The sequence below is a fragment of the Antedon bifida genome, chromosome 2 (genome assembly GCF_963402885.1).
Source record: "Antedon bifida chromosome 2, ecAntBifi1.1, whole genome shotgun sequence".
Classification (NCBI taxonomy): domain Eukaryota; kingdom Metazoa; phylum Echinodermata; class Crinoidea; order Comatulida; family Antedonidae; genus Antedon; species Antedon bifida.
This window is the reverse complement of record NC_136227.1, coordinates 10,260,433-10,285,541: the sequence shown is the minus strand read 5'-3', so window position 1 is coordinate 10,285,541 and position 25,109 is coordinate 10,260,433. Positions and strand designations below refer to the sequence as shown.

At 30.5% G+C, this 25,109-nt stretch overlaps 1 protein-coding gene across 2 annotated transcripts in view; it reads right to left on the bottom strand.

The window, feature by feature from the left end:
• Nucleotides 1-24,730, bottom strand: part of LOC144835055 (uncharacterized) — a 62,205-nt gene extending 37,475 nt beyond the window's left edge. Inside the window, exons 1-2 of one of the 2 annotated variants that reach the window (XM_078690071.1) lie at nt 24,673-24,730; nt 3,495-3,569 (exon numbers count right to left, since the gene is read on the bottom strand). The gene's annotated coding sequence lies outside the window, so the exon portion shown is untranslated. Of the gene's footprint in view, nt 1-3,494; nt 3,570-18,582; nt 19,002-24,672 lie in introns of those variants that run through there. The other variant, XM_078690072.1, reaches the window with a different exon arrangement.
• Nucleotides 24,731-25,109: the final 379 nt, after the last annotated feature.

The following is a 25,109-nucleotide window of genomic DNA, read 5'->3' as shown; positions in this document are numbered from 1 at the left end:
GAAGGTTGAAATTGTGTCAAATCACCGTGAAATGCTTTGTTACATCATGATTTCCTTTTATCATCAAACTTGGATCTCAGATATAGTTAATAAGCAATTCAACTTGCTAATAACTTTGCAAGAACATTATTTGTTATTAGACACATTTGGAGGCCTACGTATCGGATCCCCTACACTTTTTCGAATTGTACCAAGTTTTAATGTGCACTCTTTGTACAATTACGTCCCATCTATACAGTAGGACAAGGCAATAAAAGTAAAGCATCTTGCCTAAACATACATTCAGTATGGCACAGATAGGCTTGGACCGATGCAACTTACATGCCAGTTCAATCCCTTATTCCATTATGCCATCCTCTGAAAGTCACTACAGCACCCAATATACCTAGGTGGTTTCCCATCCAAGACCTGATAAAAACTGTTTGTTTCAACGTGATATTGCCATGGTTGGCCTACGCATAAAAAGTATCATTCATTCATTGGTTTATAATCGAAACTTATTATCAAATACTGTAATCAAATTTCCAATTACATACATATAAGCAGCCTTACTCTAATTATATCAATCACTAATCAAACAACAAATCACTCATCTTTTGGGAATCTCCAATCCATATCATGTACAAAGCAAACAATGCGTTTTACAGATACAAAATTTGTTGCAGAGTGAATTGTACTAGTATACATTTATAATTATCAGAGGCAGATCAAGGATTTTAGGGAAAGGCGACAAACAAGGAGATAGACACCTTTATACTGGCCAAACATGTTGGCAGGTATCATACAAAAGGTTTTCCTTTAAAAAGTGTTAATTTAATATACCTCTATTAAGTCAATCTAAGATCTACGGTGGCCCACAACTGTCACGCACACTATATAAATCATATTCACACAATTAAAAAAGGAATCACACAATAAAAGAAGAAATCACACAATTAAAGAAGGAATCGCATATAAACAAAAGAAAGCATGAAAATATAAAACGAAATGCACAAAAAAGAAGAAACGCGCAAGAGCAAGAGCTAAACACAATTAAAGTCCGCAACAAATTCGAAAGCTCCTCGCACAATTAAAGAAGTTCGCAACAAATTCGAAAGTACCTCGCGCAATTAAAGAAGTTCGCAACAAATTCGAAAGCTCCTCGCACAATTAAAGAAGTCCGCAACAAATTCGAAAGTACCTCGCACAATTAAAGTACAGTAGTCCGTATGGAACGCCATCGCTGCCTCCGGCAGCAAACTTTAATTCTATTCGGCTCTTTTACCATTACGTTTTTTTTTTTTAGCATTTGGCGCATTTCTATTCGGCCCATTTACCATTACGTTCGGCTCTTTCAGCATTCGGCGCATTTCTATTTGGCCCATTTACCATTACGTTCGGCTCTTTCAGCATTCGGCTCTTTTTTATTCGGCCCATTTACCATTACGTTCGGCTCTTTTTGATTCGGCCCTTTTTTATTCGGCTCTTTCTGCATTACGTTGGGCTCTTTTTAAATCGGCATTTTTTTATATGGCGCAATTAAAATCTAACCTTTGACATGGGGTCAAATGGAAGAAAATCAACGACTGGAAATGAGTCTATGAAAAGTTTACAAACATTTCATCATCATGGCGCCAACCATGGATGAGTAGCCAACCGATTAAAGATGTGTTGAATAACCTAAAATTAATTCATCTTTTAACAAATTTTGAGAGAGAAAGGGTAAATTATTATTATTAAATGTTAGGCTGACACTAGGCTAGGCCTAGCTAGCCTAGGCCATAAATCAAACCTTTTCTCTCTCAAATAAGGTGGGACAATTGCAAGTTCTCTAACACATTAATCATGTCAATAAAATTATTAGTCATATTGAAATAGCCTTCAAATTCATTTAATTCAACCAACCAAACACTCTACATGCTGCATCTATATGTTTTGTAAACTTTTCATAGACTCATTTCCAGCCGTTGATTTTCTTCCATTTGACCCCATGTAAAAGGTTAGAATTTAATTGCGCCGTATAAAAAGGGCCAAATCAAAAAAAGCCGAACGTAATGCAGAAAGAGCCGAATAAAAATGGGCCGAATTAAAAAGAGCCGAACGTAATGGTAAATGGGCCGAATAAAAAAGAGCCGAATGCTGAAAGAGCCGAACGTAATGGTAAATGGGCCAAATAGAAATGCGCCGAATGCTGAAAGAGCCGAACGTAATGGTAAATGGGCCGAATAGAAATGCGCCGAATGCTAAAAGAGCCGAACGTAATGGTAAAAGAGGCGAATAGAATTAAAGTTTGCTGCCGGAGGCAGCGATGGCGTTCCATACGGACTACTGTACTTTAATTGTGCGAGGTACTTTCGAATTTGTTGTGGACTTCTTTAATTGTGCGAGGAGCTTTCGAATTTGTTGCGGACTTCTTTAATTGTGCGAGGAGCTTTCGAATTTGTTGCGGACTTCTTTAATTGTGCGAGGAGCTTTCGAATTTGTTGCGGACTTCTTTAATTGTGCTTAGCTCTTCTTTAATTGCGCGTTTCTTCTTTATTTGTGCATTTCGTTTTATATTTTCATGCTTTCCTTTGTTTATATGCGATTTCTTCTTTAATTGTGCGAGTTCTTCTTTAATTGTGTGATTCCTATAAGCAGCCTTACTCTAATTATATCAATCACTAATCAAACAACAAATCACTCATCTTTTGGGAATCTCCAATCCATATCATGTACAAAGCAAACAATGCGTTTTACAGATACAAAATTTGTTGCAGAGTGAATTGTACTAGTATACATTTATAATTATCAGAGGCAGATCAAGGATTTTAGGGAAAGGCGACAAACAAGGAGATAGACACCTTTATACTGGCCAAACATGTTGGCAGGTATCATACAAAAGGTTTTCCTTTAAAAAGTGTTAATTTAATATACCTCTATTAAGTCAATCTAAGATCTACGGTGGCCCACAACTGTCACGCACACTATATAAATCATATAATTCACACAATTAAAAAAGGAATCACACAATAAAAGAAGAAATCACACAATTAAAGAAGGAATCGCATATAAACAAAAGAAAGCATGAAAATATAAAACGAAATGCACAAAAAAGAAGAAACGCGCAAGAGCAAGAGCCGTTGATTTTCTTCCATTTGACCCCATGTAAAAGGTTAGAATTTAATTGCGCCGTATAAAAAGGGCCAAATCAAAAAAAGCCGAACGTAATGCAGAAAGAGCCGAATAAAAATGGGCCGAATTAAAAAGAGCCGAACGTAATGGTAAATGGGCCGAATAAAAAAGAGCCGAATGCTGAAAGAGCCGAACGTAATGGTAAATGGGCCAAATAGAAATGCGCCGAATGCTGAAAGAGCCGAACGTAATGGTAAATGGGCCGAATAGAAATGCGCCGAATGCTAAAAGAGCCGAACGTAATGGTAAAAGAGGCGAATAGAATTAAAGTTTGCTGCCGGAGGCAGCGATGGCGTTCCATACGAAATGTTAATTAAATTAAGATAAACAAATAAACTCACCTAATAAGTTCCTTGTCATTATTAGGATTGTAGAAGTATCAATGTCCAATTGCCTTGTTCTAGCAGGTAGGATATCTGTTAAAATGAATGTGGTACAAATATTGAGTTCCAACACGATCGCAAGAGAATTGCTTGAAAACTCAATTACAATATAATGTTTGACTTCAGTCAGTAGACTACTGGAAAAGTTCAATGTAATTTCTTTGCTGAAAACCATATTTACATGAAAAGATTATTAACATAAATAATTACAATCAAATTCAAACAATACATTGTGACCCAGTGGTCTAATGGTTAGGACATCTGCATATCAAGCAGAAGGTTCCGAGTTCGAATCTCTTTTTCTCATTCTCACAGCTTTCCTCATCTTTATCAGTTCAAATTAATTAATTAAAATTCAGTACATCACCAGGCGGTTTATAATTTGTTCTGTGTCTGTAATGTTTATATATATAATACAGTTATAACTTATTGCATTGATGAAGGATTAGTATTATTCCCAAAAGCTCTGCAATTTCTTTCTGGCTGTTTTTATTTTTGGATTAATATTCTATTTGCATCTCTATTGAGAATGATCCAGCCACTGTACCCAAAGCATTGTCATTTTTTCAGTAATTTGCCTTTTGATTTATAATAATAAATAAAGATACGAGAAATTTTTGTTGCAATACAAACATAATGACATGGCTGCGATACATTACAAAGACAGCAGAATTTCTTTTTCTCAGTTTTTATGTATGTGACTAAACTTTAAAAAAAAATTAAAATGTGTGACTTCTGTACTGCAAAAATATTTGTTAGGGGCAGTTAGAGCTTTATTACAATTTTCATGGTATTTTTGGTAATGGTATGGATGTGTATACCTTTGTTTGATGATGTACTGTATCATGTTATCTTGGACATTTATAGGACTTGTCAACTTGCTGGGAATATATAACATCAAAAAAACAATGGGGAAAAACAGGAAAGGCACTGGGATATGACAATTACCTTTAGATGTTACTATTCCGGTGGGAACGTGCTCTGATACAGTGAAGAATATATTAAGATGTGTTATATTTGCTAGTATTTTATCACTGAAACGTGTGATTTAAAAATGTAAATACATAAAACTGCTATTGCTTGACTAAAATGTGATTTAAAAAAAAAAGAATTCAAACTGCTGGTTTTTGTAATAAAAATATACAAGCATATTGTGCCTCCCTTGGTTTCAGTTTGGTGCTTAAGGAAAGAAACACCTAGTTACTTTTTCAAGTAATAGTGCTTTTGCTGTTATTTAGTCTGTAGTTTCTTCCTTTTTAGCAAGATGTTTATGCAGCCTATAATTTTATATTAAATGATTTTATTTTTCAAATTTAAGGTAACATATATCACGACTATAATCAATTCCATGCCTCAAAACATGGATACAAACGCTATACTCTTCTGATGGATTGTTGGAAGCCAAGTATAATCCCACCCTATAATTGAGGCTATTTAATGGAGTCCCACCCCTAACTTTTACCATTCATACCCTGTGACTACTATGTACACCCACACTCATACTGGAAATAAGCCTATAGAAATTAGTTTTTTGAAGTTTCATATAATGTATGCATAATTGCAGTTCTATCAACCAAGTATATCACATGCAATGCGATATGCCAATATAATCCATAAACACTTCCGCGCTTATGTATTTTATTATGCAGTATAAAAGCCCTTTCTTAATCCCAGAAGATAAAACAACTTAGTGTCTCATACAAAACACATAAAAGGATACAGTTAATTTTATTTTATCGGGGTCTTTAATAGGCTTATTAATTTTTACTACATATTTTTATTATTATTACTTTCTCAAAATATGAGACATTTTTACGAGTTTCAATTAAAAACGGCACTGCAAAACATTTGTTGCCTATGGTTACAATAACATAAAGTGTAACCAATAAAAAGACTACTTTATGAGTTTAGTTGAAAATTAATTTAATTTATCTATTTATGATTTTAGTATAGAGGCTAAATAGGGGAGCAACAATGTTGATACAGTACTAGTAAAATTGTTATTATGAAACATGCAATTTCATTTTTGTATGTAGAATACTAAAAAAAAGTATTTTATATTCATTGCTGTTATTACTTGAATGGGTGAGAGGAGAATGTTGTCTATTTTATTAGATTTACTGTTTTTCTAGGCATACTTACTATCTCTTTTTTTTCGGATAATCATTGTCTTATAAACTTTTAAATTGCAGTAAAAATACAATTGGTTATTGCAGTAACTGGAGTAAAATAATTGTCCTAGGAAGTATGTGCCAACTTTATAACCAAATAAATAAATTTACATGCCTTATATGCAAATGAACCATATTGATTGCATACAAATTTGAAGGAGCTATCCCATGTAGAAAAATGTACAGCCTTACTATAGTCAAATGTAGGTTGGAGCCATAGAGTAAATGAACATTATATATTGGCTATAACATTAAGCTGTATTATGTTATAATGACTTGAACTACATTAGCTAACAAATGATTTGTGTCATTCTTATATTAACATGGGTGAAACTTGCTATTCCATAATAAATCAAACGTTACATGATATTTTGAAGAGGATCAAATATTAAACAATTCATCTTTTTCATACTTCTATTGACAATGATTGCAGTCTATAGAAAAAAATTTAATTGATATGAAATTAGACGTATAGACGCTTCTTTGTGTTTCAGTATTGACGTCTCCAGCTTCTCAATTTTTTTGAATCATATCATACTACCCTTCGATCAATACAACTTGGTAAATGTGGAACGTTGCTAGGTTAAATCAATGGTGTTAGGTCAAAGGTTAATATTTATTTGCCTAATAAGATCATTTTTCAACTTTTCAACTCAACTGATCTTTTAATTATGTTTCTAGGGATGAATATTCTTCTGACAATTCTTTGGGCTCTGTCTACATTATCAAACCAGTTTGACAAAAAAAAGTGTGATGTACTGCCAAAATATGGTAGTGATATAACATCATCGTGTCCATATATGGGCACCTCACATTTTTTTGTCACATGAAGTTTGATAGTGAGACAGATCTTTTGAATCACTTCTATGTGACAATACAAAACTCTTCTAGAAATTGTCCTAAGAATCTGACAGTCATATACTGTACAGATACATATGGATACATGAACCATCACCAAGGACAGCTGACTAGATGTAACAAAAGTATACAAATTTTATTGCCCTAAAGAGTTTCTTCGTGTTGAGTGCTGCCACCAAACAGTGCTCATTCGTCTGAGGCTGAGAAACACATGGCAGTGACGTAGCCACAAGAAAAAAAGTGGTACGGTTGTCACAAAAAAGGGAACAATCTCTGTTCAAGTCATTGGGTTGTCAAAGGCCTCTGTGAAAAAGTGGTCAGGTTGAAATCTTACCAAATGTACTGGTGGCTATGGCCCTGCAGGGGCAGTGATGGACCAGTACACAAGGTACCCCTACTGCTTTAAATAATCTCTAGATTTTCATTAATATTTTTCTTAAAATTACTAAACATAACCAAAACATATATAGTCCATGACCTCTGCCACTGACCAATGTTACATTATCTTCAGATCAACACTTTGCAAGGAATAACTGATTCCTCTGTCTCTGCCAGTATAATGCTTTAGAAGGAATTACCCAATGGGAATCAACATCTATTCCACACAAGTTCATCCAGATAACTTGTATTATTCTTGGTGTCTCTTGGGATCATGTTGATGTCATTACTGTTCATTCAATTAATAAAGTAAATAAAGATGTTGATGAATTGAACAACAACAAATTTCATCTGGAGAACAAAAAGTACTGAGATGTCGACTGTCCAGATAATTTAAATTTATCCAAACATAGATGATATTGATTCGATTCTGAAACATCTTGCTTTAGGCCGAGTATTAAACCATAAAGACAAGACACTAGTACTTTTACAGATTTTTTTAATTTAAAAAGAAAAGACCTTCTATCGCAACAAGAGCACATCAGAATCAGTCAGAAATTAGTACCTTCATCATTAACAAAAATATTTGCATATTAACATATAGCAACACAAAAACATTGTATGCAAAATTATTTATATAATAATTCCTCAATCTAATCTAATTATTTACAGCATCAAAAGTAATATATTAAATATGATTTATTTAATTTTATCCTCCAATCCAATTTACAAATAACTATTTACAGGGTCAAGTAATAATTATATTAAATAATATATGCTCTAAATACATTTAAGATACCAGGAAATTTAAAGCGTATAGGATAGTTGGCAAAAATGAAAGAAAGAAAACCTTCAAGGCTTTTGTTAAATAACCTCCAATCCAATATACAACTAACTATTTAATAGTTAAAAGTAATATATTAAATAATATGATTTTAATACATTTAAGATATACCAAGCAATTTGAAGCATATAGATGAAGCTAAAGTAAAAGCAAAAAATCTCCTATCCAATATATAACTAAATATTTACAGTGTTAAGTAATATATTAAAAATAATATGAATCTTTTAATACATTTAAACTAGTCAGGCAACTTAACCATTTAAACTTAAACCAACTTCAAAAGTAATCTTTCAAATATTTCTGACTTATCCAGAATCAAAATCAATCGGCTGTAAATGTCTGATGACGAGTGTTTTCATGTAATTTAATGGTGACCTAGTTGTCAGCCGGATGACTATAACACAACTTAACCAAATTAGGATGTTCTGTGTCTTGGGGCAGTGTTATGGGACATTCGGCAGGCAATCTGTAAATAGTATGACCTGAATCAAAGCGGTGAATGTCTCTAACGAGAAGCAATATCGACCAAGAAACAAATCTTGGTGAAATTAGACAGGAATATGTATTTAAAGCATATAAAGACAGAAAGATTCGACTGGTTCTAACATCACAGATCAAATGTTTTGTGTTTTGTTAGGCACGTGTCATAATTAACGTGTTTGTGTTGCGTTGCCAAAGCCTGACCAACCCAAGATTTTATTTATTCATGTTTTTAGCAGAAATTTCTATATTTTTTTTATTTTAAATTTCGCCCAGTAGTGGATTTATAGCCAGACCAATTAATTATTTATATCAGTAATAAAAAAAATCAGCAAAAAACAATTTTCCATACGATTTACAAATTTCAGTGTCGAATTTATGTGATTAACTGGCCGCTCAAAACAGGTCAGGTTTAGGGGCCTACTAGGATTTTACTGTCAATTGGCCAGCATGTAATTCGAACGTTGTGAATTCTAAATAACATGTTATTCTATATTAAATTTGTATTGTTTATATTATAACCAAATGTCCATAAAAAGAAAATGTAATTGCTGCTAAAATTCTAGGTCATGTGACCTAAATTTACAGTAGCTGCCTGAATCAATATGTTTACATTTTTAAATGTCTTTAGAATTTAGAAATATAAAAACAATATTTGAATTATTAATTTTGCATTATTTAGAGAAATTATTCTCTGGTATCTTCTCTCTTTCCTTCCACAAGCCATTCGATTTTTAAATCAAAATTTTAAATGTAAATAATGGAACTCTAAATAATCATTTGCATTGTTTAATGGTGTCAATTGAATGGTGTCTTTGAATTTGAATCCCGAACTACAGTATTACAATACTTGCTCTTCAGAATGTCCAGGAGCAAACACGGGTAGATACGACCCTGTAGCTATTGGTGTTGTGAACCTTATAGAATCAGTACACATTACTAGTCTGAAACAGATCTAAAGGTCAAGCCATCTTATGTTCTAGATTTGTGAAACATGCATAAAACAATGTTACAACGATGATGTCACTCACATTTGAAAATTTGTGTAGATTGATTAAATATAAATGAAATAGCCTACATAGTCTTTTATTTGACTGATACTATTGAAACAAAGATCAAGCAAACATACCAAGAAATTGAAGTTTAATTACGAGATGTAATGACATTAGTTTAAAAAAAATACAAATCAATTACAAAATTGTTTATGCATCTGTATTTTAATGAAAATTTATGAAATTACATTTTGAAGATAGCAATTGAGTAGTATTGAAGCTTAAACAAGAGCCTAAAAAACTTATTAGAATGAAAATACACCCCCTCAAACTTGTTTAGGTTTCACAGCCGTGAAAAATTGATGATAAATAGGCTTTAGTCTAGCTCATGATGATTTGCCCCTTTTATGGAAAAACCACTTAAGGCTTGCCAATCCACAGGTAATATCACAGACTGCTCATTTTTTTCTGATATCTATAATCTTGGTTTGAGTTACAAATTACTTCACATGTTGGCACTCAAACACTGGTTCTTGCTATAGAGTGATTCGAACAAAGGGTTGTGTGGCAACAATGGCAGGGCATCTGTCTCCATATCAAAATCCAAATAGTCCAAGTATGAGTATTGATTTGGGCAACTTTCACACATTATTTCAATACTTGATCCTGATGGATCACCCTCATTAAATATGGTTAAAATAAATAAATAAATAAATAGCAATTTTAGAGATTCTCATATTCAACCACATTATAGTTAATCCTGTTTTGTACTTTTATACATTGTAATTTAATGTTCTTATGTACAAATCCTCAGAATTAAGTTCTAAATGTGTGTTCAATCAACACAGTTTATTGAATTTCATAGAAGCGAACAATGAACCCAAACTCTTCTAAAAAAACATCTTTTCTTATACAAACATGTTATGATTTTGTTTGTACAGTAGAGCATAACAGATTAAAAACAGTAAAAATGGTTTCAAGATTAAAACATTTGAGTGTATTCTTACCATTTGCTTGGTTTATTTGTATCATGGGACATTCAGTTATATTGTACAGCAAAATTATAATTAATACATTAGTTCTAGTTAAAGATATATTGTCTCCCTGAAAACATTTTTTTTTACAAATATTTTTTTTTGTCACATAATAATTTACTTTGATCTAAAATTGTAATTTAAAGCAAAATATTGGCTGCCAGCCAATGGGTTTTTGGTTGAATATAACAATCTAATTGTCATTTTATAAGTAAAAACATTATTTTTTCAGGTGCTTTTCCACGAAGTGATTAACTTTGTTAAAACTACAAAATGGCATATTCAAAGTCTGATTTTATTAATCTTCATGTTCATGTTTTTGGGGACAATACATCTTTATGAGTTCTACAATATTACAGTTGCTTTTTATATACAGTTGATTGGTAGATCATGATGTCATTTAAGTGGTTTAAAAAAAATATTAAATTGTTGATTCTTTTGTTTTATGTAAGAAAATGTATGTTTATCAGTAAATTAATATTTATTCTTATAAATAATTAGTAAATTGTTTTTAACAAAAAATGATAGTTTGTCCTATTCAACTCAGGTTTGTTTCAATGAATCAATCTTTCAACACATAAAAACACATTTTCTATTATGTTATTTGTATAATAATATTCATATAAGAACCACTTGATCTAGTGGTTTTAAAAACATAACTATACTTTACTGTCTAAATAATAAAGTCTTTGCGTCAAGCTCTAACATATCAGGATCTGATTTCATGGAACTTTATCAATGTTGAAATAGAAAAGGATATTGAAGATTGGATATCAATCAGATATTGGTTCAATCATCGATAGAATTTAGCACTAATATCATAATCGATGGATCAATTACAGACATAACAGTCTCAATTAGCACTAAAGCCCCTAAGCTAGAACATCTTTTCAATTATGAATTTTATAAATCATTATTTCAATGGATATGAACAGTTCCAAAAAAATTGTTTTCCAAATGACTTCCAAAATCATACAATTTAGCAATAATATCAGATTTTTCTCGGATCGATTGCAAATATAACAATCTCAATTAGCACAAAGCCCCTAAGGTAGAAAATCTTTTTAATTATGAATTTTAAATCATTATTTCAATTAATACAAAAAGTTCTAAAAAAAATAAATAAATAAAAATGTTTCCCAAATGCTTTCAAAATCAAATAATTTAGTAATATCTGATTATTTTTAGATTAATTACAGCTATAACAATCTCAATTTCCTAAAACTCAAAAGAAAAAAAAACTCTTTTCGGTTATAATATTTTAAATCATGTAATGAATATAACATGTAATGAATATAAATGGACAGAAAAAACTGTGCCCAAAAGGCTTTAAAATCATACAATTTAGCAATATTACTAATAATTTAACAAATCTCAATTAGTCATCACCGTGGGTGGGTTGTGCAGTGGGTGATTTTGCCTGTGATTTTAAAAAAATGAAATTTTCTCATGTTCTAATTGTATGTACAGTGGATCAGTTTTCATAAGTTCTAGCAAAAATATTCTCATTTTGTGGTACAATAGTTTACTTTTAAAACTCTAAATGTATATTCATAAATAATATAATCATTCAATCTACTGAATAATATTGAATTCATTTGGAGGTTTTATATTCTATCCACATTAAGGATACAACATTATTATTAAAATATATTTAACTAACAAATTGTAACAATTCTAAAATTCTTTTGTAGAAAACCGATTGGCATCACGAAATGCAAATGTAAATGCATTCTTTAAATTACGCTCTCAAAAATGTCTTTAAAGCAAAATTTAAGGCAGTCAAATAAATGAATAAAGAAATTGATCATAAAATATTTATATGAATCTGAACTATTAATAACTATTGATCGAAATGAGATCTATTAAAGTGAAGTTTTACATTTTAGGATGGAATTTAACATTTCTCTCGTTCGGCTCGCTGTTATGATTTATTACTTTGGTTTATATTTTATCATATTTATATAATAATCATATATTTTATTATGCTTAGGAATAGGAAGAAAATAAAAATCTTGTTATTTTGTAATATTTAATATTGCTATATTTATATAGTCGGCACTCAAATGTTTAGAAAAAAGTAAAAAACAGATTGGATTATATTTATTAATTTTTTTTATTTAATTGTTTATGTAAATTAGGAGTATTAATATTTATGTATACAGGTATACAGGTAAAAGATAATTAAATTATATTGAAAACTAACAACAATACTTGTGTTAAAGTAAATAAAAAATGCAAAATTCTGGTTTTGGTATATTTTATCAAAAGCATAAGAAAATAACATTCTTGTTATATAATATTTTTATAATATTTATGTTTTTTTTTGTTATTTTTATATATCACTTTTAGCAATCACAAAGCACTTAGAAATTTAAAAAATAGATTGAAATTGAACAGATTGAATTACAAAGAACTAAAAAGGTGTGTTTTCTAAAGGATTTTGAAAACTTTGACTGAAGGTGACTCTGAAACAGAATTGGGATTAGTCTGGAAGCTGCAATTAGGTGAAACAAAAGTACTAGTAGTCGACCTTAGAGATCTTGTAAGAGAGATCTACGTTTAACTAAGGTGGAAATATATGAAGGTGACTGGTCATTTAGTGATTTGTATGTTGTAGTTGTAGATTTGTACCAGACCACTAGACTGTGGGTGATATTATTAACTTCTTCTGACAATAAATGTTTGATTTTATCGACCTTACAGTCAACTTTCAATTAGAGATTGGGTAAAAAGAAAAACAAGATTAAAAGTTCTGTTTATTGCAAATCTAGAAATAATCTCAAAAGTATGTCAGTAATATCATAAAATAATTAAAAGCATGTTGTACGTGGTTGCTTTCCCAATAAACATACAAGGGCCATTATATTAACACTCCAACCAGGATGCTTTCCAAATGAATGAGGGGCTAGTATAGGTTTTTAAGGAACCATGACGACTGTAACGGTAAGCGGAAAACTGCGTAGCTTGTCCCACATAGAAACTGTATCTATCCTGAGTGGAAAACGCCGTCCACTTCGCGTTTTGTGTAAATAGTCATAAAAAAACATACATTTTATATTTGTATTATCGTTACCCCTCATCTGTGTAAATGGCCTTTATGTTAGTGCAGTGCTCAGATATCAATAAGAGTGCACGATGCACAAATTGAGATTTTGTAATTTTACTTATTATAAATTTATATGAGCAATGAATTAATAAAGCACATATATTATGAATATGAGTTCAATATAATTGTAGCCTACATCATAAAGGAAATCTATCATATATTTTTAATCAAGTATTTATTATGTATTGTGTGCAATGCAGTAGCATTTTTGGCTTTTGTGAAATACAATAGGCAAGAATACAATAGGCAAGAATGCAAAATAAAAAAAGTTATTATATAATAACAATATAACTAAGAGGGTCAAGGATATTAAATTGCGTGACATAAGCTCAATATGTCATTGAAAATATTTTTTAGCAAATTATAAAAATGTCATGTTATTATTTGAAGAGGAAATATATTATTTACTTTTATTTAAAATTGTTATCAATGTAATATAAAAATCTTCATGTACATATGTGCAAAAATCATGAAACAAAATTTCTATTGTACATATCTATTTTTTTGCATTTCTCTTTTTTCTTTTATTATTATTATTATTTTTAATTTTTATAAATCTGAATATTCGGCTAAAAGGGATTCTAGAATAAAGGAAGATTTGTATTGTTTTTTTAAATTCACCATCTGCAATGATGTAATTTAGATTGGTTACAATCTAAAAACTGGAAAATATGAAGGGAGAATATTTTCACGAGTTGACAGATTGACTGTTCAATTTAACAAGGTGGCGCCAAGTTAAAGAGCAGTCAGGCTTTCCGCTAATGTTCAATGTGTTTAGAAAAAAGTCGAATGCGCAATAGAACCATTTGCTCACCACATTACTTGTATCTTAGGCTACACTTTACTTATGTTTGCCTCTCTCCACCCAGGTGTATATGAAATAAGTAACGTGTAAAGTCGAAACACAATTGCGCTGATTACCAGCTGTATTATGAGAGTATGTTTCCAGTGTTTGCCTGAGTATTATATTATTATTATAAACTACAGTAGACCCCTCCTTTGGGACACCAAACTGTTCATACATCCCTATCTAAAGCAAGTGTTTCTACACGCTTCACAGAAAAAAAAGAAGTATAGTTTTAAAAAAACATTATCCTAAATTAACCAAAATCGAATTGTTGATGATGCAGAGGAACATTCTTCAAATATACAGAACTTTGTGCTTCAAAACTATTTAAAAAAAAACAACTTTTAAACAGGTAACATCCTTTTAAGGCACAATTCCAAAGGCTCTCTTTAAAACCATACGGTGAATTCAGGAAACCATTGAAATTGTAGAGATTATGATCATTTTTAAATGTGTTAAACTGTTATGCAGACATTGATGATACAAATGTTAAATGTACTGTACACAAACAGCTATTATAACCTAATTATAACACAGCAACGTATCCTTGTCATTTGATTTGTTGTTTAGGAACGTTAAGGTGTTTTTGTGCAACTATGAGGCTTGTAACTATAGGGTGCTCCGTCTATATGGCTCCAAGGCACAGCCAATTCAGCCTGGCTGAACTTGGCTGTGATAGAGTATTTTTTTTTATGAAACAGGGCCTAGACATTCACAGTAGGTGTGTTATAAAACCAGGGGTTGATCCAGAGGGTAGCGCTCCTCCTTTTGACAATGAAATTATGAAGTACTTTTTGACTATCAATATCCCTTTAAAAAAAATCCTGGATTCACTGTGAAAAGGATAGAAAATTCACATGCGTCGCAGGGTGGACCGGTTTATATTTTGATAGAAATAATGATAAATTTTATTTGCTAAATCTCTGTCAATGGACTTATCTTTCAGAAAATATTACATCCATTCCACTCATAAGTATTCTTTACTATGTATATATAATTTGTTATTATAATATTTGTATAATATATGATTTGGCATACTTTACTGACTTATAGAAACAAATGGAATGTGCTTAATAGAGGATAAAGTCGTTTACAAGTAAATAACCTCCATAAAAAATATTACTGAAATATAGCAATAACCTGGAGTGTTACATTGTAATGTAATTAAGTGTTGTACAGGGAATTAGGAAGTGTCTGTACTTTCAAACTAGCATCTATATAAAAGTACTATGTAATTATAATACAATGAAACACTCACAAATCTAATATGCAACAATAACTGTGGTTAGATCTCATACAATACAACAAAAAGTACGCAATGAGAAATAGTATGCAAAAGTACAGTACAACCAACCAAATGGCAATTGGTAAACAGGGCCTTTAAGTGCTTTCAACTTATGTCCTATCTTTTGCATTTTATTTGCCAAAATATCAGAGGATTGGGCTGGGTGGATTTGGGCTGGGTGTAGGCTTGGGCTGGGTGTGGGCATTGGATGGGTGGATTTGGGCTGAGTGTGGCCTTAGGCTGGCTGCCTATCAACACAATTCCTAGGACTTATAGTAAAAGTTAATAAATAAAGGTTAGGAAATATTTTACTTGGAAACAATTTTAGCAACATTTTCAGGAAAAGGATCACATTGTATCAAGGGACAAATAGGCAGCATGTTTGTCTACCGGGAGGACAGATTCTTAGCTCTATTACATATGTTGAATAATCAATCTGGAATTTTTTAATGTTTACAGAAAGATGTAGGAGCAATAGAACTTTTGCTGTTCAGTAAATAAAAGTATATTGCCTTTTGTGTTACCTCAATTTGTTTTTTTTTACCCCAAAAATACGTAAATATAATTTGGTTTTTAGAAGTTGACACTACATGATTTAATCAATTTTAGGTTGGTTCAATGAGGTTTGCAATTTATTTTCTTCTCTTTTTTTAGGGTTGCAGGATTTTAGCAGTTATCTAAAAAATGGTGTGTTACCCCCAAAATAAGTAGTTACTAAAAACCTAAGTGAGTCAATGCACAAAATGATTCAATCACTTCTGTTGGTTCGATAGAGTTTGCTATGTTTTTTTGGAGGTTTGCTGGGTTTAGCAATACAAAGAGTAGATACAAAATTAACCAATCAGATAGCATTGATACTCAAGTGTGTTATTGTAAATTACTCACAGATTACTAATGATTACAGTCATTTAAAGTAATATATTTAGGTAAGGTATTTAAATAGATAAAGCATAATTAACTAATTCATAGACCATAGGATAAAGATCACCAATATCAAGCAAATTGCAGATACTGATAGGGACTAATATAATAAATAATTATATATTAATTGGAGTGCAATAATCTGATTGATGGGTAACATATAATGTATTCACATTTTATTATACGTTGAATTTCGTTGAATCTAATTCACCTGCTAATCTAAAGTTAGGTTTACTCAACAATCATTAAAATACTTTAATGGCTTAAATTGTATGATTAACATTCTGTACAAGTACTGATGTATATAATAACACATGCTCCAGGTGTCTTGCACAGACGATTTGAGACTTATGCAAAGACGAATCGTAAAGTGATTTATGATTTCTGTAATATATTTGTACGGGTAATATAAACATATTAACCGTGCATGGATTCAAAACTTGTCGGTAGGAGTATCTTTATTAAACCTAATAGCCATTTATTCCTGTCACAGCTAAGCAAGTTTCAAACACCATTCTAATGGATGTTAAATCATAAAATGTCATCAGAAACGTACAAAGTCGTATTAGATGTTTTGATGTATAGGCTCTACGATTGATTTTATTTAAGTGTTTAAAGACTCTATCCTCATGTTGAATTAACATGACTATACATTTTTTCATTGAGAACATAGTGTCGAAACATCACGAAATACTGATCTTGAAAGAATTAGAACATTCTAGTATCTTATAAGTATGGAGCGGAAACATGGCATTATCAAATACTGTAGTTCAATTCACCAATTCAAGTTCTTGAAACTGTATGATTATGTAGCTGTATTTATGCTTATGGCAAGTGTATTTGTAGCCTTCTCAATATAATGGACTGTACTACCATATCATAAGGTAAAGAGAAAAAATGTTACAGTTTCTTTTGTCTACCATTCCGAATGGAAAGCTCTGCAAAATATGTAAACTAAGTACTGTACATTACAATTTTTACAGTAATGAAAACTGGTAAAAAATATATATTTTAAACAAACAAAAATCTATGAAGGAATATTAAATTAAGTCAATTAATTAATTTAAATTGGAACTATTAAAATTAGAGTTGAGTGGGTGAAGGGAGATTTGGACGGAGACATTTCTGGAGATGTAGGGGTGATACTTTACAGAGTGACTGGAAAATTGACTACAGAGAATTCAGAAGTTAACTAAACAAAGCAAATCTCCTTTGAGTTTAATAGCGTGTGAAACAAATTGAAACAGTGCAATCAAAAACACAATTTTACGAGACAATGGAACAATACCATAGGGACGTTCCACTATAATGTTATCCATCTATAGTACATTTCAGTTAGGTATGTATCCAAGACAGTTATTTTCAAAAAGTATTTGAATTGTGTCTGCCTATCTCAGAATTGAACATAGTTTTTATATAAATAAGAGAATATGAAATTAAAGGAATGCATCTATGAATTATTCATTTAATGAACAACCAAATGAATGATAAACCACAAAAGACCTGCAGACTGACCGACAGGTCTAATGTAAAATCTAATCATCACTTTATCAAATAAAATAAATATATTGCTATGCTATTGGCAAAGCCCATACAACATAATTACTGCTAACATGGAATACATAGAAAAGCTTTTAAGTATACAGTATATTGTTAACATTTAGCATACAAATGTATTATTCCTTTAATATTTGAAATACATATTAGTATTAAGGATAGGCTAACATATTTAAAGTCATGAATAGTTTATGAATTCTAGTAATATAAACATACTATAATTTTAGCTAGATATATAATAATTAAGAAATCTATTTGCCAGAATGTGATTTTGAATTGAATTATTTTGAAAATTGTATTATGTAATTATTTAGAAAGTGAATCAAAAGATCTACTTGTTAGGAAATTAGATTTGATTTTAATATTTTGAAAATCGCTTAGAAATAGAATCACAACATACTGTCACAATACACACACAGTAACAAACAATCACAATACTAAGTTTAATGAAAATATATTTATAGAGGACATTCCAGAATAACTATCTCCTTTTTATAATCTGAAATAAATATATTTCAGAATTATATACTATTAATTAATGATGGTTTACTGTAAAAAGAAAAATCTTACTTTTGATTAGAAAAAATAAATTCCTTGCTCCAATAAAAAATAGTATGTACAGTACCTGTTATGAATTTGAACCTGTTCATTTAAACTGAAACTTTCAAATGATCCTATAGCCCAAAATACACCTGCTGGTCTTAACGGAACCCGCCAACCATTCTACTAGAAAATTTAACGCCTCGTTTGGTAGGCCATAGAACAGGGTTTAATCACCCTGAAACCTGTATATAATAAGTTCTATTGAAGGGGGCTATATGTTTTGTTCTTTGAAAAGTTTTTGTGAAGAATGGAATATTTGAAAATCGAAAATTTGTGATTTAATTTCTCTATTGTTGTACTATTTTTTGAGGTCATTTCAAACATAATCATGCAAAAATAATATAGAGTTTTAACACACAAATTATGATTATGATCATAATTAGCCAGTGCTAATTACATTGTTCTTGTTAATTGAATTAAAACAAGTATATAGTATATTTAAAGTGCAGTGGGTAATTCAAGGGGCCCTTCCATAGGGACTTAACACTATGGCTGAATATAAGGGTTTTGACTTTACGCTTCACTGACCATGATAAGTAGTTTTGATCCTAACTTCAATTGATTGATAGAAAACGTTCAATATTTTCCCATGATATGTTAAACAATAATCCGTCTGGATTAAATAAGATTTGAATCTTCTATGAATAAGATTTTCACCTCGAATATTGGCAAAAACAAGCCAAACTGATATTCTTATCCAATTTTATTTTTCCCAAAAATTCTTTAAAAGAGGGGATTTTATTTGTTTTTATTGTGGATACTTAAAGTGGTGGGTGAGTTGTGGGTATAAAAAGGGGACACTTCTATTAAGGGGACACTTTGTTGCGTGGCCCAATGGTGTCCCCTTAATAGGGATTCTACTGTATTAATATTATTAACAATATTAAATCTATGAAAACATTTGTAAAAACCACTATATCAGTGTATAAAGCAGAAACTGTACAAAGATCTGTTCACACCTACATTTTTTTTTACATATCATCTTTTAATATATTTCCAATTTAACCTGTTATTTCCTATACATATTTTTTCTACATATATTCCTTTCTTTATACATACATTATCATTTAACACAATTTATGTTTAATAATCTATTTATAAACTTAGACTTTTTTTCTCTTTTTAACAATTTTATCATTTTAAATCTCACATGCAAGAAGAATGTGCATATTTACATATATAATACATAAAAGCATTGATAAATACACATTTAACTATCTTATTAATATATAATATATATTAATATTGATATATTAAATATCTTACAAAAAAACACATATAAAATGCAAATTTGTCTGGCTGTATCATTTTGCGATTATTTACACCTACAGTTATAGATTTTATCTCACATGTCATAAACTTAATAGGCCTATACTTAGGAAACAATTAGTGGAAACAACTACAACAACTGACTTGGATACTGTTGTGAAGGCCCAATTGTACAAGAGAGCTATACAAGGGTCTGCACCTACATATTCATAGTGTCTGACATGGCATAAACACCATAGGTCTGAACTAGAAAACAAGTTTGTTTACACATAAAGAGTTAATTAAGTTTACATCTCACAAAAAACCTCATATGTCTGAACTAGGAAAGAATTAGTGGAAACAACCTATGACAACTGACATGGACTCTCAAAAACTAAGTACCACAAACTTTATAAAGGTTTTTCTGACCTAAGGCATTTCCATCACACACAATGCCAGGTCTGAACTAGGAAAGAATTAGTGGAAAGCACCTATGAAACTAACCAAGCCTATGAAAGTTTAGGGTACAAGATACCTGACCTGTTCAGACCTACGGAATTATGGTTATGTATCTCACATGGCATAAACTTTAGATTCTGGTATAAAAGTTCAAGGTACAATACCAAAAAAGAGAGAAAGAAACGACACTGTACAATACAACATCCAATATTCACACTTATCAACTCCACATAAAATGTAAATTAAAATTGATTATTAATAACTTTTACGGATAAAGTTTAACCAGGTAAGATATCGTATCACGCACATATCGACTTATCTATAATTACAGCAAGCATACAAGTGACAAGAATGAACATGGTGAACGTACTGCTGTTACACAGGACATTGAAAAGCGTAATAATCAATCAACTATTTAAACAGAAAAGTAATTTAATCATTAACATATGTAATTTAATATTGTTTGGATACAACACCAATATTTGAATCAATGGCATTGTAATTCACTTAGTAGCTTACAAATCTATAATGTTCTTGACATAATTTCTTGGAGCTGCAAACGACATGGTGTTGAAAAAAAGGGGCTTTGATAGAAAGGCTATAGCAAAACTTTCATAACATTTATAATGAATTATTAAATTTTCACTCTATAATATGGCCACAGATTATATTTTGATCAGTTGATTTTAAATCAGTTTTTATGGTCTACACCAAGTGTGTGAGCAAAAATATTATAGACGAGATGTCAAAAAACAATAAAGTAATAAGAAGTTAATAATATCAATAACAACAATACCAACAATAAAAAACAAAAACAAGAATAAATTACTTTAAGCAAAGTAAGTGAAATATCTTCTAATATCTATAATTTGATTAATGAATGTTTACATACATGTTTAAATAAAAGGATACAAGATGTGAGGTAATAGTTACACAAGTTCTATACTTGTCTCGTACACAGTGGAAGATTTCTTATAAGTATTAAAGAAAACAAATAGGAAGTAATTTTAAATGTTATAAATCTCTTTAGACATTTTGTCAAATAAATAAGTAGACTCATTTGTTAAATGAGTATAAGTTTATGAAATTTTTAATAATTATAGATAAACTATTCCATAACTTAACTCCAGTATAACTGATAGATTTTTTTTCCAATATTTCTAGGGGTATATATATATATATAGAGGTATGAATAAATCATCATTATTGCTAGTAGAATAGATATGTGTATCAATTGCTTTCTTAGGAGAAAAATAAATATGCATATATACCATATTTCAGTTCATGCGTCGGTACCAATACTGATAACAATATCAAGGTAATATTATTAGGTCTGAGCTGATATGAAGCATATACCAGCACCATATTGACAGTGTGACCTTTTTAGATAGAAAACGATGTCGTCGCAATTTATTCAATAATATGGTACCTCTCTGACTGGCATGTTGTACATTTTAATATTCCTCACAGCATATTTATACTAAAAATATGATGACAAAAAAAGGATGGGTGTGGGAGTGGGGAGACATTTAAAACCTATTAGAGCGTACTAAACTATCCTAATTTACGAAAATCGTGACCGAGAATGTCGCGATGAATTTCAGTCAAATTATAGTTGCAAACTGTGAATTATTGATTTGTATTGGTTATTTTAAATAAAGCTTTTAATAATACAGGTTATGGCCTGGGTCTTATCACTAGGACGCCACCATATCTGTCGACGAGTAACAGTCGACTACGACACTCAATCTAAAAGTCCCTAATCTCAAAAACAACCCCATGGTCAAATTTCAAATATAATAAAAGTATTAAATATATTCTGTATTGATTGTGGTATTATTAATATTGAAATATTTAATTCAAATTAGTTCTCTTACAAATCAGTATAAAATGACCTCTGCATAATAATTTAATTCACCATGTGTTTCATAATGCTGATTATTAAATATATACGGTATATATATATGCTAAATTAAATATATATAATTTATATTCTACTTCTTGTTGGTCCAATTTGCATTCTATAGTTCATAAATACATTTATATGGACGGAATAGATTTATTTCAGTAGAGAGTAATCGCAAGCGTTGTTTGAGAGTAATCATGTACGTTGTTAAACCATAATCTATCCACAATTTAGGATCGATTTTAGATAACATGCTTGAATGATAGAATGTGATTAGAATAAAAAATATAAGAATAGTTTCATAAAACAGAAAACAAACTGTTCGTATTTGTATTACTTTTAAACATAAGAAATGAAAAAACTGTAAACTCTAGTAACAGTAGAAACTGTCTTTCCTGTTAAAACAAATGAGGGGTATGTACTACAGCAAACCTCAATTCAGGGGACACTCGTTTCGAGGTGACACTTTATTGGGTCTGGAAAGAGTCACCTTACTGTAATATACTGCTGAATAAATGAATGTGTAAAGTAAAAAATAAGTACACATTAAAACAATTATTGGAATTAAAAACTTTGCAGATGTATTAGTTAATTTAAATTCAATTTGTTTTCAATAATAATAAAATGTTATTATCACAACAGAATTTAAAATAGTTACAATGTAAGCTTTTTTTGTTTGTGAAAATGAAATGTGTAATCTAATGGGGCATCATGGTCAGATTTAATGGTTTATTTATTTAGAAATTCACTTTGATTCAGTGGCACTCCCATTAAAATAAAAAAAGTAGGAAATAAAAACAAGAAACCCAAAAAATCATAAAAACAAGCTTAATGTTATATTTTGCATCCTAAATAATAAGCTTTAGCTTTGCTTTATCCCTTTTTAAAGGAGGCTGCTAGATTATGGGAGAGTCACGTTTTGTCGTTAATTGCAATGTACTATCACAAACCAGTATATTTAAATTATTTTTTTCATTTTTGGTTATTAAAAAAAAATATATATACCATAATTTTATATTCTTGCATCAATCAAACATACAAATCAATAAAAACACAGTAACCTTCCAAAAAAGAGAACAATCTCTGTTGATATTGTTATGTTTGTGTATCTCAAGATCCTAGCATATGTACTTTACTGAATAGAAAACCATAAAACTCATTATCATAATTAATATAAACTATTAAAGTTAAAACTGATGTTAATTCATATCGGCCAATCCATTATACCAGCATGATCCATGACATTAACCAGCATTAAAATTAATATATATAATTGAAATATTAATAAATAATCATAAAAATAATTATTATTCTGCCCTGTGGGTTAATCTAGAAAGCCTACATCTACAAGGATGAGATAAAAACATGCATAAGTGAAAATGGCAAAGGCAGGTTTGAACTAATTCCTCTCAGTCTCATGCTAGACTCCCGTTCTCTCACCATTACGCAACACATTACTGTTCTACACTAGTCTCAGCAAAATATTACCATCTATTATGAGGTATAATAATAGGTATTAATAGTATAATATTCACTTTAAAAAAAAAACAATGAGACTGGATTACCAGGATGTAGAGGATATGTGATGAGTGTTTTGTTAAATGTACTAGTAATAAACTAAATAAAGAACATGACAAAATCCTAAGGCCTATAAAAACCACATTTAAAATCTTGATACACTAGAACCTTTTCGTTGGGACATCAAGGACTCTATCAATTGAAATTAGTTTTTGGGCTAAACTGGGAAATCTTATTAGTGTACTTTTCAGTAAAAGTAATGTTATGATTTTTTAAAGACATTTTCCAAATAAAACTTCCTGTAAAAGAAATGACGAGCAATATATGGTTTAACACAACAGTCAACAACTTTTCAGGAGATTATTAGGAAACAGTTGGGTCACAAAGGTGTCATCCAAAATATCCAGTGCATCTTTCAGAAAAGGAGAGTTACCCCAGTGATCCATTTCAGCCCCCATCATTAATTAATGCATTGAGTTAACCAGTAAACCACAAATGTAGTGGTCCTTATCAAGAACTATATTATTAGTAATACGGCGCTTTCAATTTGTGACGACCAAATGTTATGCTAATTCATTGTGCGCATGCAGGATATTGGAAAACATGTCTTTTGCTCCTCACCTTGACACAGGTTTGATGGTTTAGGTCCAGGCAAATCGACAGATTTCTATTAATAAATGGAATGTCTCTATACCACAAGATCCACTAAATAATTGTAGATAAAATAATAAAAGGAGAACTAAACTTATTGAGATTTATATAATTTCAAAAATCTGATGAGCTTAACTCATTTTGCCATACATACTGGCTGCGAAGACAGGGTCTCAATTTCAGCCAGTTTGAAAACTTTGACAAAAACACTTTAAAAGAACACTGAAATACATATATGACAATAGTACTCAAAAATAGAAAATATTTACTCTTACCAGGTTTTCTGAAATCCTTTTCATCTGATGCTCGTTAATTTCCAAATGAAACTAATTTCTGTAACAAAAAGACACAAATAGCAATGAACTTCAAATCACAACTCCTGAGTAATACAAGTACATTGACGACGACAGGAAATATAAGTGAACTTCCGACTAATTAAGTTAACATGCAAGAATTGCATAACAATTGCACCAACGATACCTTGCAATAACTGTAAATCAATGAGCAAAAATACTGTTGTACTTAGTAATGCAGTATGTAAAGCAGAAATTACAGACTGTTGCTACAGATTGTGATACATATAACTGTTATACAGGTTTGTAGATATATAACATATAATACTTTTCATACCTATATAGCTGCTAAGCCATTGCTGGCTACTGTGCATATAAGCTAAGCAGACAGTTTTACTGAAAGCAATCACTAAACTTAT